Source organism: Pelodiscus sinensis, chromosome 9 (genome assembly GCF_052426305.1).
Source record: "Pelodiscus sinensis isolate ZL-2025 chromosome 9, ASM5242630v1, whole genome shotgun sequence".
NCBI classification, from domain to species: Eukaryota; Metazoa; Chordata; order Testudines; family Trionychidae; genus Pelodiscus; species Pelodiscus sinensis.
This window is the reverse complement of record NC_143060.1, coordinates 13554138-13572080: the sequence shown is the minus strand read 5'-3', so window position 1 is coordinate 13572080 and position 17943 is coordinate 13554138. Positions and strand designations below refer to the sequence as shown.

Genomic DNA, 17943 nt, shown 5'->3' with positions numbered 1-17943 from the left:
CTGTTGCAAACAGGAATGGCTTCAGTCCCTACTTGTGATGGGTTCCCCGCTACGCCTCCATCTCTTCTGTTCCCATCCCCTTTTAAGTCGGCTCTCCTCCCCTCCTCCCCCATTTCCCCTTGCTGCCTCTGATACAGGAGATGGTGTTCACATCTTGAGTGAGGGAGTCAGTGACTGGGATTGGCAGAGGGCCCTAGTAACGGAGAACGTGTGACCTTCTCACTACCTATAGGTGAACTATACATGGCATAGAAGGGCTGAGTTCCTTCCTCCCGTTGTCGCTGCTTTCTCCTTGGTGTGCATGGAGACTGACTTCCTCCCTGTTTGCCTGATATAAATGTGATTTTATTTGGGTAACCATTTTTAAGTTGAACTGACACATGGACCTATCCATTGACCTCTCCTCCCTCCCAGACACATAGGTCGAGGTGAAATCTCTTGGCTGCGCCTTTCTCAAAAGTAGGGGGCAGGCAATATCCGATCAGACAATGTCTGAGTTGAAGTGTGGTTTAATGTTTGCATCAAAGTGTTTGGTGGATAATGAAATGCTGGGTTTCAAAACCAAAAAGCTACAATCTCACTCTGTTCTCAGACAGCTTGCTCGGACACAGGCAAAAATCAGTAATCAGTAGAAAAACTGGTGCCCAGAAAAAGGTGAGTAATAGAGGTGGGAGGAGACTTGTATGTGTGAGGTGCCCTAGAAATTAATGGAATAGAAAATTTAGTGCATAATAGAACATCTCCAGACTCTAAACACCATTTTCATGGCAGCTTTCCTTCACATCATTCATAATTCATTTCATTCTATAGAAAACAAATTAATTTGCATGCATTAATTCTGGCTACTGCGCTGTTTTCATGAAAGGTAAAATATAAACAGGTTGATTCCTAATCTAACAAGCTAAAATATACATCTTTGATTTAAGGATCTTGGGGTTTGGAGCATACTTACAATGTCTCATGGAGATATTTGTAGTTCTTTTTCAATGTGGTCTAGTTTTAAAGGGAAAATGTAAAGCTTGTCTGGCTGAAATGTTGATTGCTGCCCAGTCTCCCATCTTTCTGTGCTGTTAGTCTAAATGTTCTTGTGTCACAAGATGACTGCAGAAAGTAACCAAAATATGGCAGATACCCAGGACCAATACACATCACATTTCAGTTTTTTTTTTTAAAGCCCTTAACTGGAGTAGCTGCACAATGTATGATATTGAAAGGGAAATGCTATGTATTAGTAATCCAGTTGCTTGCTGTGTGCAGTGTTTGCTACCTTTAGAAATGATGCAGCAGAACACACATGGGTTCTGTATGTGTACTAATATCTATTTTGGCAGATCGGTGTTCCGTTAAATTTAAAGCCAATGTTCACCTTGCGCAGAGATATCAAAGCTGCAGTCACGGGAGCCAGAGCTTTTATTCAGCTGTATTTTGTGGCCCACTAAACTTCTCTCTGCAGGTGTGTGGATCAATTGACTCTTCTAACCAGACAGAAAACAGCTTCCGATGTCACTTCTGAAAAAAGATTTGGCTGTGCATTTGCAACAAAACTCCTAGAAATTTAGAGTTACTGTATTACTGATGTGTGCTCTGTTGGAACTGCTAAAATGCTGGATTCGAAACCAGCAATTAGATAATTATGGCAGAAAGTCCATGAGGACAGTTTTGATCTTTGTTCTGAGGGAACAGGAAATTTAGTCATTTTGATCACGGCATGGTCTTCATAGAAGGATGCAGAACACAATTTGGAGCATAGTCATCCAGGAGAATATAACTCTGAACCATTAGTGAGACAGAACTAGTATAGATGATTAGAACCCTATCCCGATGGAAAATTTGTATCTGTATGGAAATGAGCTGCGGATATCTGCATTGGTATCCGTGGATGTGAATACCTGTGGATACAAAGTGGATATCTGCAAATTTACAGGGTTCTAGATGCAAAATTTGTATCCATATTCATACCCACAGATTTGCAGAGTACTACAGATGGTAACCCACGAAACCATTTGTTCCAAGGCATTCTGTGTTTCCCACATCTGTAGGGTAGGTATGTAAATGGGTAAACAGTTAACCAATTACCTGGTTAGGGTCACTCTTTCTGGATGATGCTTACCGGTAACCAGCGCACAGCCTTGCTGGACCCTGCCGCTCATGGTGCAATGTGTCAGGCCAGTTAAACATATAGTTTGACCGATTAACATTTCACAGCAGGGATGTAAAATCCTGAGTAGGTTAATAGTGAGCCAGGTGAAACTAGTTGCTTGGGGTTAGCTTTACATGGAATGTATTGGCCCTCTTTGTTAGAACATGGTGATTGTAGAGAAATGGGCTCTCCATATTTGAGCTTTCTTCTGCTGCCTCACTTTTCCGCAGAGTATTTTGGAAGACTGTGACAAATGCCTACAGAGAGCTTTGTTACACTGATTCTTACACTTGGCGTTTAAAAATAAATGCTGGTTTTCCAAGACACATTCATACAAAAGCATCTCCCATTTAAATGGCAAGCCCTTTTTTTTCCTGGGGCCAAAGGAAGCTTAGAAGCCAAGTAGTGTCTGGAATCTGGTGAGTGAGGCTAAGGATGGTTAAGTTGTAGCTATGTTTGTTGGGATGAAAATAGCTGTCAATCTCCTTCAATCTATTCGCCTCTTTCCCCGGGGACAATTGCAAACCAGGATTACTGGTACTTAAAAATTCATAGAAAAGCATTTCTTATCACAACGTCATAATTGTTATGACTCAGAAGTAGAATTGCCATTTTCCCTTGCTTTTTTTCCCCCTCACTTTTGTTGCATACAGAGTCCCTAGAAGCAGCTGCAGAATCATAAAAACAGGGCAGTGCTTTATTTATGCTAACTGCTACATTTGACTTGAAAATTGTGTCCCACTGGGTCCGGTGGTCAGCAGATTGCTGCTTGATTGATGGCTGTCAGAATGGCAGTTTGGGGCAGATTGCGAGGGGTGGAGAAGAACAGATGCCCATTGACTGTAGGGGCTCAGTGTAGCCCAGGACTGAAGAACACAGTTGAAAACAAAAGCAGATGGGAGGGCTTCGGTTAAGCAAACTATTCTTGGCTGATTGGAGTGTGTCAGAAAGGAAAACCCCGAATGTGTTGGGGTCCCTTTCATGCTGCTCTGGATAGTGAACACTTCCACCTTAAGAAAATTTAAAAGATGAGCCTCACTTGATGCAAGAACTTGGCTTGAAGGTTCGAGTGTTCAGTCCTCCGTAACAGCCGCTGTACAAAAGTCATTAAGACAGCTGTCTGAAGGGCAACCTCTCCTGTTCCTGCCCCAAACCCCCCAGTAGAACACCTTGTCTAGAGTGGGTTTGGGCTTCTTTGCACGGCTACCAATAACCCACAGTCCTAGTGGCACATCTAAGGTGCCATTTCTGAAGGATTCTCAAATTCCTTCCCCCACCATCCCCTTCTACTGGTGTATTTACAGCACAAGAGGGTGGTAGCTGCACTGAAGGGGAGAAAAACCAATCACTGATCTTGAAATTACAAAGCCAGCTCAGTAAAGGTAATGGTAAGGATTACAGGTGATCTAACCATCTCCCTGTTTGGACTCCTGTCTATATCCTTCTGGGTTTTTTCTGTCTTCTACTCAGTCCCAGCCTGGAAGGGCTTCCAGTCTGTCTTGTTCTAGCACAGCGGGGCGAACACCAGTGCAAATAAATGAGCTGGATGAATTATGGAAGAGACAAGAGTCTATGGCAACCTGATCTAAATTGTCTATCTTAATGCTCCCTTGGGGAAGACTCATTCTGCTCCCGGATCCACAAGATGTGCTCCTGCTGCCTTCAGATAATACAAATAAGCACAGGAAAAGTACCCAAAGGAGACGGGGCAGATCGTCAGTGAATCTCTTGAGTCGATTTTCTCTTTTTTAATTTAGCGCTTGCTCATCCATTTCATTGCTAAATATGGCTTCTCGGAGTTGTCTTATAGTAGAGGATAACATTTTTAGACCATACTTACTGATTCAGTCTTAGCTCTCTGGAGTCAACTGGAAACTTTCTCTGTCCCAAGGCAGCTAAGACTAAAAATGTAAAGGTACCCCAATGGGCATTTGAAAAATGTGCCCAACACTTGCTACCCTGAGGTGCAAGCCTACCAGCCAGGCTGATAAACGCTTGAACCACCATGCCGTCTGTGATTTAAAAGGCGTCACAGAGCTGGGTATGGTTTGTTGAGTTTTATTTAATTGCAGATTGTGAATTATCTTTGTATTGAATACATTAAGTGTTACTGTTAGATGAAATTTTTTTCTACCGTTTGTCTAGCTCTTAGTCCATGCTGTGTTGTATAAGTGTTTGACTAGCTGACACTAGTCCTTCTTAGATTTCAAATCCATCAATCTTTGATGCATTTATCAACTAGTATTTGACCATCCAGCAGAGTGCGTAGAATACCACAGGAGTTGTTTAATAGACTATTCCATGAACAATCGATTGTGAGCAATCTATCCAGTGGATACTGTTCTGACAACAAACCTCACATCTTTTGCTTCTGACACCCCCTTTTCCTTCTGGCTTCACTACACTTTTCTTTTCCTATAATGGATCAAGATCTGTCCTTTTCAGCATTTATTTCCTCTTGTCCCTCAAACTCAACTTCGATTCCCTCATGTTCTGCTTCCATCTGTTTTCTTTCTTTTTCTTCCAAATTCTTCCTACCAGACTTTTCTTAGTTACCTCCCCAGTTTCTCCCTTTCTTTCTGCTTACCTCTATGTCCACCCATGCTTGTATTGGCCCTCAAGGGATTGGAGACCCACATGGTTAATAATGGAGACATTTCATTGCTGTTTCACATTAATTGAATCATCAGCATGAGTAACGGGAAAGAGCAATATCATAATGTATTTGATACGGATCTTTGTCAGCTTTGCTACAAAATCTAGAGGGCTAGATCTTGGTGTTAAGTGATTGTTCACTGATATATTGCGTCTACATCTGCAACACAAACATCTGTCGTTCCTTAAAATGTTCAAGTCTGACTTGTACCCTTTCTATGCTGCACCTAGATTACTCACTAAAGGAATATTGGAGCCAGCTTTAGTCTATGATCTGTCCATCTCCCGTCATTAATGAAATAGATGAGCATGCATAAATGCACCTTTTTTTGTAGTAAAGAAATATTGAAGGTATTGACCTCAGTGATCAAGACATTTTCCTTAAATGCTGCTATACTCAGCCAAATCTAGGGCCTTTAGAAATGTAAGTCTCTTAACCACCCATTCCTATATTTTTAGATTTGCCAGAGGAATTCTGTTGAATGGGATTAATAATAGCCAGACTGCTTTTGGTCTCTAATAAAAATCTCAGCCAGGGTTCTAAATGTGACACAAATGTGCAGAAAGGGAGTTTTTGCCCATGGTTTGCCCCATAGCATCGCCATGGCATCCTTTCTGTACCTCATCAGGAAAAATCATTGCTTCCTCAGTGGCACTGACAGCATCAGTCTGAAGCTGAATAGAATCTGTGACTCCTTTCTCCCGCATTGAAATGGGTATTGGGGAAGAGACCCATTTGCTTCCCTTCTGAACAGATAAATCAAGCTAAAGCTCCTTTCTGTTAAAGGAATAGTCTCCTGGGCTCACTTTATATACAGATAAGTTTGAGGACGTTTTCTGATTCTGAACGTGTCTGGTGTCTCCATATTGGACTAAACTAGTGATAAAATTTGGCACCATTTCAGACAATCCATCTTAAAAATCACCCTCACAAAACCACCTCATTTACCAGATTTACTGACGTATTGGAGACATTAGTTTGCAGGTACTAAATCACCGCAAATCCACTGGACTTCATCTCCTCCATTCAGAACTTTTCAAACTACGAAGCAGGATATATTGCTACTACATTAATTTCATATCATTAATCTATCCCTAAAACCGGAGTTTTCCCAAAGGACTGGAAAAAGAGCTAAAATCATCTGTCTGTAAATCTTATGAGACTAACAGCTGTGGACCTCAACTCTTTATGCAATTCTAGCAAATGTTAGGTTTGCTGTCAAATCTATGTGCAGTTACAGAAGAATTCACCATGGTGGTGAATGGGCAGTCAAGTTGGAGGCTGCTGCAACTCATTGTCTCGAACCGTGGTGGCAGCCAGCATGTCCTTTGGCCCACACTGCTTCTTCAGCTCCTGACCCCGCTGTGTCCTGCCCATCCGTGGAGAATGCTGTGAGGGGGGCTCTTGTGGCCCAAGTCAGTTCCTGCCTTTTAGTCTACCCTTGGCCACCACACAAGGGACCCTGGAGGCAGGGGAGGGAGGGGAAGAAAAATAAGGATTGTGCCCACCAAAGGACTGGGATGGGAAGAGGGCTGGAATGTAAATGGCAGCGCAGCTGGCAACGGGAGGACAGATGGTGCCTCCTGGGGTAACAAGATCCTGTCCCGAGGGCAGCGTGCGTGCGGCCAGCCGGCTGTGAATAGCGAGCCTTGGGCAAGAATGGCCTGGTGGAAAGTCCCAGACCCGTGGTGGGCCCAGACCTTTTTCCTTTCCTAAACTTTCCACGGACTCCCTACTTACCGTCGCGGACTACCATGGGTCGGTGAACCACAGGTTGGGAACTACTGGTCTAGAAGTCAGAGGCAGTGTGCTTTGCTGGGGTGTGGGGGGGGGGGGGGGGGGTTGATAAGCGGAAAACATGGGAGCCCATTTTAGGGGGTGGTTCCCCCCCCCCCCCAAAGAGAAGTTTTGACACAGCAAAGAAGATACTTAGAATCTGTTTCAACATCTGGATATCTCTGGCATGACTCTAAAATGGCATCATACTTGACTTAGGGAACATCATATTCAATGTAAAACCTTAACTCTTATCCCTCTGTTCTAGTAATGTTAGAGAACAGAGCTCAATCAACTTTGCTGCATTTGGGCACATACAGGCGTAATGCTTTCCTTGCTGCATATACTGAATAAGATGCATTTAAGTAGGCTGTCCTGTCCTATCTTGTCCAAAACCATTTCTAAACTGTTCACTTCTGCCGTGTAGCTGGTTGTACTAGTTACTGTGTTAACAGGCTACTTGTTGAAGTAAGAGGAATGCAAGGCCATAATTGTTATATCCAGCCTTACTTGCAAATCCTGTTTTCCGGGGGTACGTGATATTGTGCATGTCCCAGGAGATCTATTCTTTTGATGCATCCTACATGCATCAAGAAAATTCGTATACTTAATTGGGTTAGACTGATCTGATTGGAGCAGGTCATGCTTTGTTGCATGTGCCTTTCACACGTGAAGATCTTAAGTTGTTACTCACAAATACTCTGGCAGGGAGGTAAATACACCCAAATTTACACATGGGCAAAATGAGTCACGAATTGAGTTACCTATGGGTTTGTGGTAAATCAGTGATAAGCAGGGATAGAACAAGTCCTGATTCCCAGTTCTAAACCCTAATGCCATTCTTATTTCTTCAAAAGTGGGCACCTGTGAGCTCCATATACAAGGTGAGGGTTACTGGAGATCTTCTTATAAAACTTTTTTATTCCATGAAGAACTTACTCGCTTTCATCCAAACCAAACTTCGCATGCTTGCGTGTTAACATGTCCCTTTTTAATGGCAACTTATTCCTGAGTTCAATCTTAGAGTACCTCAAATGCATCATACCTACATTACTGCTTTAAGGTACAACTCTAAAGGCTGCTTAACCAACTGTTCAAATCAGATGCAGCCTTGTTATGAATATTGCTCTTTGTTGAACTTGTGCTTTACCCAGTTCATAATGTACAGCTATTGGGACCAGCTCAAGAAAAGACTCTGGGGAAAGCAAAACATGTAGTCTCAAATGTTGGCGTTCCTGATTAAGCATTTTCAAATGAAATGCAAATTGCTGCTGCTTTTATGCACAAATGTTTCTAGAAAAACTGTCACAAACTGGTGCTGAAGAGCTAGTCCTGACAAATTATTTTAAGCTTTTTGTTTTGAAGAACACATAAAGACCAATTAAAAGTGACGCTTAGTGAAGGATAAAGCAGACCCAGACTATTGTATCTGCTAGTTTTCCCTCAGATGTTGTGGTCGTGTTGGTCCTAGGGTGATAGAGACAAGGTGAGCGAGGTAAAAGATAAGCTTGTCTGTCACCAACCAAAGTTGGTCTGATAAAAACTATTACCTCACCCGCCTTGTGTTTCTAGTTTGATACATGGCCTATCCACAGACAGTGTCATGTAACCCTGTAAATCTGTTTTATTTCCATTCTTTATTTTCATGGACCTTGTATCTGCATCCAATCCATGACCAAATTTTATCTGTGCAGAGCCTAAGGTATGCTGAAAAAAGCAATACATTGTCTCAGTAGGGAAGCTAGTCATACCTCAAATATTAGGAGTCAGAAAACACCAATTATGCCATAATCGACTGCTTCCGTGGTGTGTACAACTCTCCCTCCCCCCAGCTTTTCAGCTCTACTCCATTTGTGGGCCGTCTGTGGCCAGCAGGCTGTATGCAGCCCATTGGGGTTCTGCGTGTGGCCCGCAAGACATTTTGTTTGCCCACGCACAGGGTTGCCAGATTGCTAAAGGGAAAAGCACGTGGAGTGAGATGTGAGCTTGACTGCACACAACATTGACTGAGAACCGTGCGCTCCCTCTGGGTCCAAAGCAAGTGCTGCTACAGTTCAATCCGCACGCTCAAAAATTGGAGCCACGCAAGCACAGCTAGCAAAACTACCCTCTCCCAGGAGATAGTCTTGTTTATGATGGTCTTGCAGCCCATTGAGCTGGAGGGCCACTCATGTGACCCGGCCACTCATGTGACCCACCCACTAGACTGGTTTGCCCATTGCTGCTCTACACTGTAAAATCCTCATTCTCATCCCGGCCCTCAGTACATGAAGTGAGATGTTCTGTTTTCAGGACCCCAGATCTGCAGTGCTTGTTAATGCAGGTGGGAATATGTAGAGACGGAGGATGTGAAAGTGGAACTGCACATGGTTAACAGATGGCAGGGTGGAGGGGATGCTGGAGCAGCTGGCCATGGGGCTTGGCCCCACCACCCCGCCCCATGGACAAACGGCTGCTGCCACATGGGATTTTTTTAAACTGGCTCCCTTCATGGACCGACTCTGTCTGCCACCCTGCGCTGCTGCCCCATATACAGTAATTACTCGTTTAATACCTGCCTGCTTAACACGTTTTTGCAAAGCACAATTTTTTGGGGAACGTTTTTCGAATAACACGACCGTCCCTGAAATAACACAAAATAATCAAGTGGCGGACTACTTCTCGCGGTGGTATAAAAAGGTGAAAACAGTGGTAATATGCATGAGCGGATGAATACACGGCGGCGACTTGTGTTGTTAGTTACCTTGTGTTGCTAGATATCTAATGTTGTCGTTGACGACCCAGCACCAACAAAATATTGACTTTGCCACCACCACCTAAAACGCAACCCCCACCTTTTCCATTATTTGTAATGGGAAAATTGACCCCACATAGCATGTGTTTGCTTAGCATGAACATTTTCAGAAACACATCTATAGGTTAAATGAGGATTATTACTGTAGAGAGGCAGCAGCGCGGGGTGGCACGGGGGTCCTCAGGAGCAGGGCTGGGACCACACTGTCTTACCAGCCCTGCCACCAGCAGTAGTATTTTAGTAACTGTAACAGCTAAAAATTGTCATAGCTACATGATTACTAAAATAAATATCTAATATCCCTAGTAAGGGTTTGGTTGTGCCAGGAAAAGAGGACGTGCTTGGAATTGGCTTGCTTCTCATAAAACCATAAAGAGGAGAGAGAATCTCTACATCCTGCCCTAGCTCTGAGCCTTCCACTCCCCCCCAAGTGCCCTTTAGGGTGGGCAGGGAGCTGAGGACAGATGTTGCTGGCCGTTCCCCTTTGTCAGGGAGCGAGGGGAAACTGCAGTTTGCGCCAGATTCCTCATTCTGGCTGGGGAGTGCGGAGGGCAGACCAACCGTGCCCTGCCCCAGCTGGGAGACATGCACCTCTCCACTGGCTGTGCCCACTGGCACTGCAGAAGCCATGGAGAGTTGCTTCTCACTTGGCCCCAAGTTGCTGCATTGCAAGGGGGCTGGGGTATTCCTTTCTTGGGGCAGTCTGCATACTGAACCCCTCATCCCCAGCCCCATCCCGGGGCAAGGATTTAAATGAAGCAGGTACATTTTCATTCAGTTTTCAAAAAATAAAATTAAGGATCCGGGTAAGTCATCTAGTGAGTAAAAACTGCCCAATGCAGTGTAGCAAACTGTATCTGCAGTGTGAGTCTTGCAAATCCTGTCAAGTCAAGTTACACCACTATTTACACAGACCCAAAGAAATATTTTACTGGTTAGTCTTAATTTCAGCAGGTGCTGACTTCTTTTAAACAATTTTATTATAAACCAGACGTCTGAACTATAGTTGATTTTTTTTTTAAATATATAAGCAAGTCCGTCAATATGAGACCCGCTCTAAACTAGGCTAGTTTGATGGTCCAGGTTTTCTTTTAAGTGTCCCTAATAAACACAAATGTAAAAATGTTGCTGTCCAGCTCAACTGAGCAGAGAAGAGTCGGTTTGATCAGATCATATGTTTTGTGTTCACTTTCCTGATAAGTCTGAAACCTGAGAATTTGCCTGATCTCTCCAGCAGTTGAGATAAGAGGTAGGAGGGTCAGAAAAGCACGTGTCTGGGAAGAAAGTATTAAATGTTAATGTATTCCTAATACGGAACACACCCATAGATTTTTGGGTGTGGTTAATAACTTTGCTTTGAATGAATCTCCTTAAAGTCTTGCTAATGTAAAGCTGTGAACTTCTTGTCTGGATTTGAATATACTCATTTAAACCATTCCTTCACCTTTCATTAATCACAAGAGTAAGCGCAGACTTGTATCGAGAATTTTAAAAATAGGTTTAAAGTTTAACACTTCTGAAGCCAGGTATAGGCTTCTGTATAAGCCTGGCATGCCTGATTTTTAAAAGCACTGAGGACCTCCTGCTTTACACAAACAGAAGATAATTATAGAGGAGTTTTCATGTAGCAAGAAGGGACTGTCAGAGGCTATTTGGAACTGAGAATCCAGCCACATTGATAAGAAGATTAACTTGAAGCACCCAATTTTGAAACTCTGTCTAAACTTTCCAGATTCTATTATAAATGTGACTGTGATCTAAGTGAATCCCACAGTATCTTAAGGGAGACTTGAACTGGGTTATTTTTTCAGGTTGACAGAGTTGTAAGTTGTTTCCAGCATTATCCTTACATCTGAAGCCCTGTGTTGAATTTCTGGCGTGTAACAATGTTCTTAACTTTTTTCAGTACTTTTCTCTCCCTTATTGCAGTGTTTGTATGAAATGTGCACAAACTGTACTGGCAAAGCCTTGTTAATCTGTAGACTGTATAGAACTATCTAGTGGACTTACCTGTAATATTATATATAATTATAACTACTTACCTTGCCTGCAAAAGTTGTCTTTTCCTCAAATCCACGGGGTAAAACAAAACCAGAGGCGCCTGTCTGCTGATCTTGGCATTGCAGTAATCATAGGTGTTGCTATCAACATTCACATCTACGGTTTCAAACTTGTTGACTATATCCCTTTTAAGAAATCCAAAAAGTGACCATGCAGTGCAAAACATTTTGCCTACAATAGTGGCACAGTGCATTCCTTCATTCTGCCATATTTATGTATTCAGGCTGAGATTTGTACATAGGATTAAGTGATTTGGGTGCCCTGGTTTCTCTGCTCAAACAGATGTCTCAAAGGCAACCCAAGTGCAGAGCAACCACTGTCTCAAGTTGGACAAGCACAGTCATGAGTTAGGCTTGAAGATTTTGATCGAAATGGTATAAATGAGTGGTATAAATGAGAACCCACTAAAGAATTGGATTACATCTTGGGCTGAGTAGGTCCCTTCTCTCCTTCGCTCTTTACGCTGCAGTTGGAGGTATGATTAGCAGGACTGCTAAGGCATGCCATAGCTAGGGCAGGAGTATGTGGCTGGGGGATTGCGTGTGCTTGGGGAGCCTGTACCGAAGCTAAATCTAGCCACAGATCTGCCTGCCTGAGCTACAGTCCTGCTCCTGGCTGCAGCACAGATAGACCTGGAGAATGGATAGCCCTGTTCTCAGTGGAGCGACCCACACTGAAGCTGTGGAAGGGGCATGATGAATGGGGGGGAGGCTGAAGCTCCCTGTAGTCGGGTCCTGTCACTTCTGTGGCATGCGTGGGGGGTGTTAACCCTTTCCTGATCCAAAGCGCACGAGATGGTGAGAAGGGACGTGGAAAGGCCTCTTGTGGCAGTTATCAAAATTTTCTCAAACAGCTTTTTTTTTTTTTTTTTTTTTTTTTTTAAAGCTAATGATTGGGATTGCGTCCCAGCTGCATTATGTTGTTTTCCCGAGTCCCTTTATGGCCCAGTGAAGGGGTGATTTTTGCTGTTATTGCCTCAAGGTACAATCGGCAGCAATTCCATTCCAAGGCTCAAAGATGATAGTTAACGAATCCAGTCAGCGCTCTTGCGGTAAAAGCAATACAAAAGCCGCAGCCTGGGGGAAGATTGGAGGGCCCTTCCCTGCAATAAGAGAACCCTTTAGAATCCACATTGCTGCTTTGTAAAGCTTAGCAGGGTGCTGTGCTCATAAAAGCCTTTGGCCTCTGATGTCACTTCCTTTTGCCTGTGTGGAAAAAGCTTTCCCATGATGGGAATTGCCCGGCTTGTAGCTAAGTAATCACTCATAGCTCTGCACTAAAATATTGAGTGTATTCACTGGTTTTCACATGCTGCCTTGATGCCTTCCTTAAATGGCCCAGTGTCTGAGGGAATTGGGGTGGGTGGGTGTGTGGGTGTGTGGGTGTGTGGGTGTGTGGGTGTGTGGGTGTGTGGGTGTAGGGGTGTGTGGGTGTGTGTGTGTGTGTGTGTGTGTGTGTGTGTGTGTGTGTGTGTGTTCATCAAGGGCTGACAAATGCCATAGTTGTTTTCCGGGGGTAGTCATAGGACAGAGGTGGTAGGTGCTGCCTGCTTCCCACTTGCTACCTGATTTGAACCTGTGATCTTCGTGGAAAGGTTCTGAATCTCATTACTAAAGCCCCGAGATCACTCATTTAATGATGCAAATGGTTGTACGAAGTGAAGTTGGAAAAGATACCTAAAATTCTATTCTGAGTAATTTTAGTGCACACAAATGATGCTAGTCAAACTCAACAGCCCGGTGTCAAGAAGCATCCGACCAATTCTGTCCCACAATTCTGCTGTTCAAGCTCTGGGCCTCTTGAATTTTGATAGTCCCTCATACCAGGACAAGAAGCTGACGAAACTCCAACAGAAGCCAGATTGACTTACTCCAGGGCTCTCCAGGAAAACACCTGGTACAAGAATTAGTGTAATGGACAGGAGGAGTGACTAAGGGGTTAAACTCAGGTAGCTAGCAAAGGGGGTGGCCCAGGGGCCAGGAGAACCAATCGAGATAGAGGTGAAATTTGAATTGGATATAGTTTCCTTGCCTGCTTTCATTGTGTGGGGGAGAGAAAACAGGAGTTGAGATGCACACAATGATTAAACCCAGGCAGGACTACCATGTGTCTTAAGGAATTTGGGGCATGGGAGTGGACTGAACAAAGAAAAATTGGGAAGTAAAGGGAAAGTGAATCCAGTCGCATTCAGGGTATTTTTTCTTTATTTTGTATGTTGGTTGGAACTGCTGTGTGTGAATCTGCCTCCCCAACCCATTTACTACCTTGCATTGTGCCCAGAGACTTTTCTCTGCTTTGTTTTCCTTAGTTGCTCTGTAGCTTGTAGCCACCAAGTATGAATTATCAATTGATCTTTTGTTTTGGGGGAGTCTTTGCATGCTGCCCCTGCCCCAGCACAATTTCAGCTCCCTGTGGCCAGTTCCAGGTCACCACCCAAACCCTCTGCACCTCGTTTCCCCCCCCCCCCGCCCCAGGTGGTAACTCCTTTCCAGTCCCTGCATCCCCCTCCTCAAGCTAGAATCCTCTGGCATCCATGCCCCTTCTTCTACCCTACACACCTGTTCCACGTCACAATACCCTCCCAGGTACTATTCCTCCCCAAGGCCTGAATTCTCCTCTGGACCCTGCACCCCAATTCTCTAGCCTAGATCACAACCCTCTTTCACCCAGACTCCCTCAGACCCCACACTCTCTCCTGCACCCCAGTCCTCTGCCCCGAGCTCCCTTCTGCACCCAACCTCTGTCCCATGCCTCACACCACCACCCTATAAAAGTGTGGCCCTTGACCACTTTCCAAAATGTTGGAGTGGGCCCCCTCATCAGATTATTGCCCACCTCTGACTTGGTTAGAAACATCTTAGATTTACCAGTGTTCACCACCCAGTAAAACATTGGGCCGTTTGTCCTGGAGACAACATGACAGGAAACTGCCTTGGAGTTCCCTGTTCTGGGACCGTGTTGTTGAGAACAGCCATATGCCATGTAGCAGAAGAACATGGGATGTGCTGTAGAAGAAACCATGCCCTTCACGTGAGCACTGTTAGCCCACTGCTGCCAGGGGGCAAAGCCGCCTCTGCCCTGCAAAGATTTGACAGCCCTGTTGCATCAGTATTCTCCTGTGTGTTCTTCCTCTTGCTTGTGGACACGGTGTTATGGGGGTGTCCCTGTTGCATTTCGATGACGAGCCCTCCTATAGTCTGTCTCCTTAACAACAGCATCCTCTTCAGTGGATTCCCTAGCCTCTGACAGAAGCCTCCATAACTATTGCGTGGCTTTGTCTGTATTCGATACACAATAAGAGCTTTGTTCTCCAGCGTGTTGGGAGAATGGGGGGCGCTATTAAGTCAAATTCTGGTTAACTAAGAGGGAAGGTGACAGTGTAAAAGGGGGGGGCAGGGCTGGGGTTTGGGGCACAGGCGGTGTGCAGGGTGCAGGCTTTGAAAAGGAGTTTGGGTGAGGAAGGAACATAGGCTAAGGGGTGGGACAGAGGAGAGGAGCTAAGGATGCTGGATTTGGATAGTGCTCATCTTGGGCGGCTCCCTGCAAGTGATGACATGTCCTTACCACTCCTAGGTGGAGGCTCTGTGCACTCTGCCTCTGCCTAGGAACAACAGGGATATGCTAGACCGGGGTGGGCGAGACAGTCTCCACAGGCCGGATCTGGCCTGTGGCCGCCCTACCACTGCCCTGCTCTCAGGCCAGTCAAGACCTGGGGGCGGGGGGAGAGTGTGCCAAATTGCCTCCCACACCAGGGGTGCACAGTGTCAGAGAACCACCAGCTGTACCCTCTAGGCACTGAGCGCCCCTGGCAGGGCTGGGGGCGAGAGACTTTTTGTACTTCCCGGATGGGGGAAGCATGGCGCCTAGAGAGAACTGCCAGCTCTTCAAAACAGCTGGCAGTTTTCTCTAGGCACCGGGTGACAGGGGGTAGATGTCACCTGTTCCCCTGCCCCTAGGCTAGTCAAGGTCTGTGGGTGTGGGGGGAGTCGCAGGAAGTATCTGGACCCCTGTTCCTTCTGGGGCCACTTGAGAAATTTGTAGAGTGCTCCCCCTTTCAAAAAATTATTGCCCACCCCTGTGTTAGACCCTATTTGGTGGTCAGAAATGCCAGAGCTTTCCGGCTGGTAAAGTGCAGGTAATGCACCTTTTACAGTATATAAGATGCCTTCAGGCAGAAGCTCAGGCGTTCCTAGGTTGGAGTGTTAACCGGTGGGGCTGGAGCAGTCTCCTGCACCCATTGCCAGGGACATTCCAGAGCAGCCATCGACCCCTGCCCATCCCGTTTAATCAGTTAACTAATTAAATGGGATTTTACATCCCTATTCCTAGGTGGAACTTCAGGTTGGGAGTCTGCCACCATTGACTAAGCTCTGCAACCCTCTTTTCTCATGTATCTCTAGCTGTGTTCTCGTGAACGTGCCACACCTGCAGTCTGCTCTTGAGTCTCACTCGTCTTTTGGTGAACACTTAAGGAGGAAAGATGCTCAGAGTCTGAACTGAAATTACTGGGTGATAATGGAGAGAATTCCAAAAGAGGGGACTAGAAACCTCTGGGGAACGTGGGCTCCATGAAGAATAATACTGTGTGGGTGTCACTCTGATGTAAGATGTAAGACAACTCTGTCTTCCAGAGAAGCATACATGTCTCCCATGTAACACTGTGAAGCGCTTACATGCAGCCACCCTCACAACAAAAATGAGTGTCCAGAGGAATAATACCTCAACAGTTATACTGCCCACTTCAGACATGCACATGGGGGGGTAGGACTGTGTTTGAGGAATCTGGTGTGGGTTTTTTCCCCTAGTTGGAAAATTCAGCAGAAATGGAGCCCTTCTGCGAATCTAAAGGAAGATGGTGTGTGCTGAACTGCACCAATTCATGTGAGCAGATGTAATTGTCTCCCTCACGTGAACAGCATCAGCAGAGTGACCAGCAGCTCCTGGGAGTTGGGTACCAACTAAGGCAAAATAAAGAACAAAATGAACAAACCTAGCAAGAAGTTTCTAGGAGCAGTTGGTAGTCACGAGAACCCCTCCCTTGTTCAATTCACCCCCATGAACGAGCAGGGGTTCAAGTCTAATTCAACTAGGGCTGGAATTTTTGACCATGCTGCTTGTTTGAGTTGAACAGATCAGACCGTGTAATCACATACGTTTCATTCCCTTCCTCATCTCAAGGTTTTTCTGTTTAATCCTTTGGATTCTTCTTCCATCCACTCCAAAACCAGGGTTTCTTTAACATTGTTGGGGTGGGGGGTTCAAGCCTCCAAACAAGGTCCAGTGATGATGTAAACTCCTTTGTAAAAGCCCCTCATGGCTTATATTAAAGATGGTAAATAGCGTGTAATTCACTAATTGAATAGTTGATGCATTTTTTGCATTGACTAGTCGATAGGGCGGTGCTGCCCCTTTGAAATGCCAACGGCGTTTCAAAGGAGCAGCGCTGCACAGCTGATCCCGAGCTAAGTCAGCTGTGCAACGCTGCCCCTTTGAAATGTCATGGCAGCATTTCAAAGTGGCAGCGCTGCATGGAGCCCAAGACAGTGCGGCGCTGCCGCTTTGATATACTCTCTTCTTCTCTCCCTGTCCCCCTCCCTCCCATCCCTGTATCTGATAGAGGCAGCAAGGGTGCGGGGAGCCAGCTAGTCTTTAACACCCCTAGTTTATATTGCCCTCTGAAAGTGGTGAACTAAAATCTCCTGCTACTAAAATTGGTTTCTGTGGGCTGAGGCTATTGGATTTTTTTGTGAGGTCCTGGCAGTATGGAGTGTGGGGTCAGGCACAGGGCTGGCACAGGGAATTGGGGTGTGGGGGGGAGGAGGAGGAGGAGCTTGAGTTGGGGTTCCGGGGGGCAAGGCCAGGGATGGGGCAGGAGATTCTGGATGCAGATTCTGGAGGGAGCTCAGCATTGGGATGCAGGCTCCAGCTGGGAGGCTCCTGATTAACAGGGCTCAGGCAGGACTCCTGCCTTGCATGGCTCTGCTCCGCGGAGGTGGCTGGGCACATCTGGCCCCTACAGAGAAGAGAGAGGCAGTTCTGTGCGATGTGTGTTGCCAAACCCTGCAGGCACCAGCTCTGCTGTTCCAGCCACTGGGCGCCATGGAGCTAGTGCTGGGGGCAGGAGCAGTGTGCAGAGATTCCCTGATAGCTGTAGGAGTAGGACTGTGAGCCAGGGTTCACAACTCCAGTCATGTGGGAGGGGAGGGGGCGAGGTTTGAGGACCAGTGTCCGGCCAACGTTGCAGAGATTTGCCGCAGGCCAGATGAAAAGAAGCAGTGGGCCACAGTCAGCCAGCGGGCTCCCCTCCCCCCTTCACCTGTGACCCTGGGCTGTGGCCCTTCAAGCCCCTGTGTTAATCCGTCCCCGTCTCGGCATCGTGCTTTCATTCATTACTGGCTGAAGTCAGAGTTCTGAACCCTGCTATGGCACGGTTACTTGCGTGCCTACTTCGCTAAGCTGACCCATGTTTTACTGATCCCAAATGTCCAGCTTATACTGACTTTAGTGGGAGGCATC

General features: G+C 45.8%; 1 protein-coding gene across 4 annotated transcripts in view; it reads left to right on the top strand.

Annotated features, from left to right (window-relative positions):
- SSBP3 (single stranded DNA binding protein 3) overlaps nucleotides 1–17943 on the top strand; it is a 156109-nt gene that overhangs the window by 54652 nt on the left and 83514 nt on the right. The gene's annotated exons all lie outside the window — the stretch shown is intronic.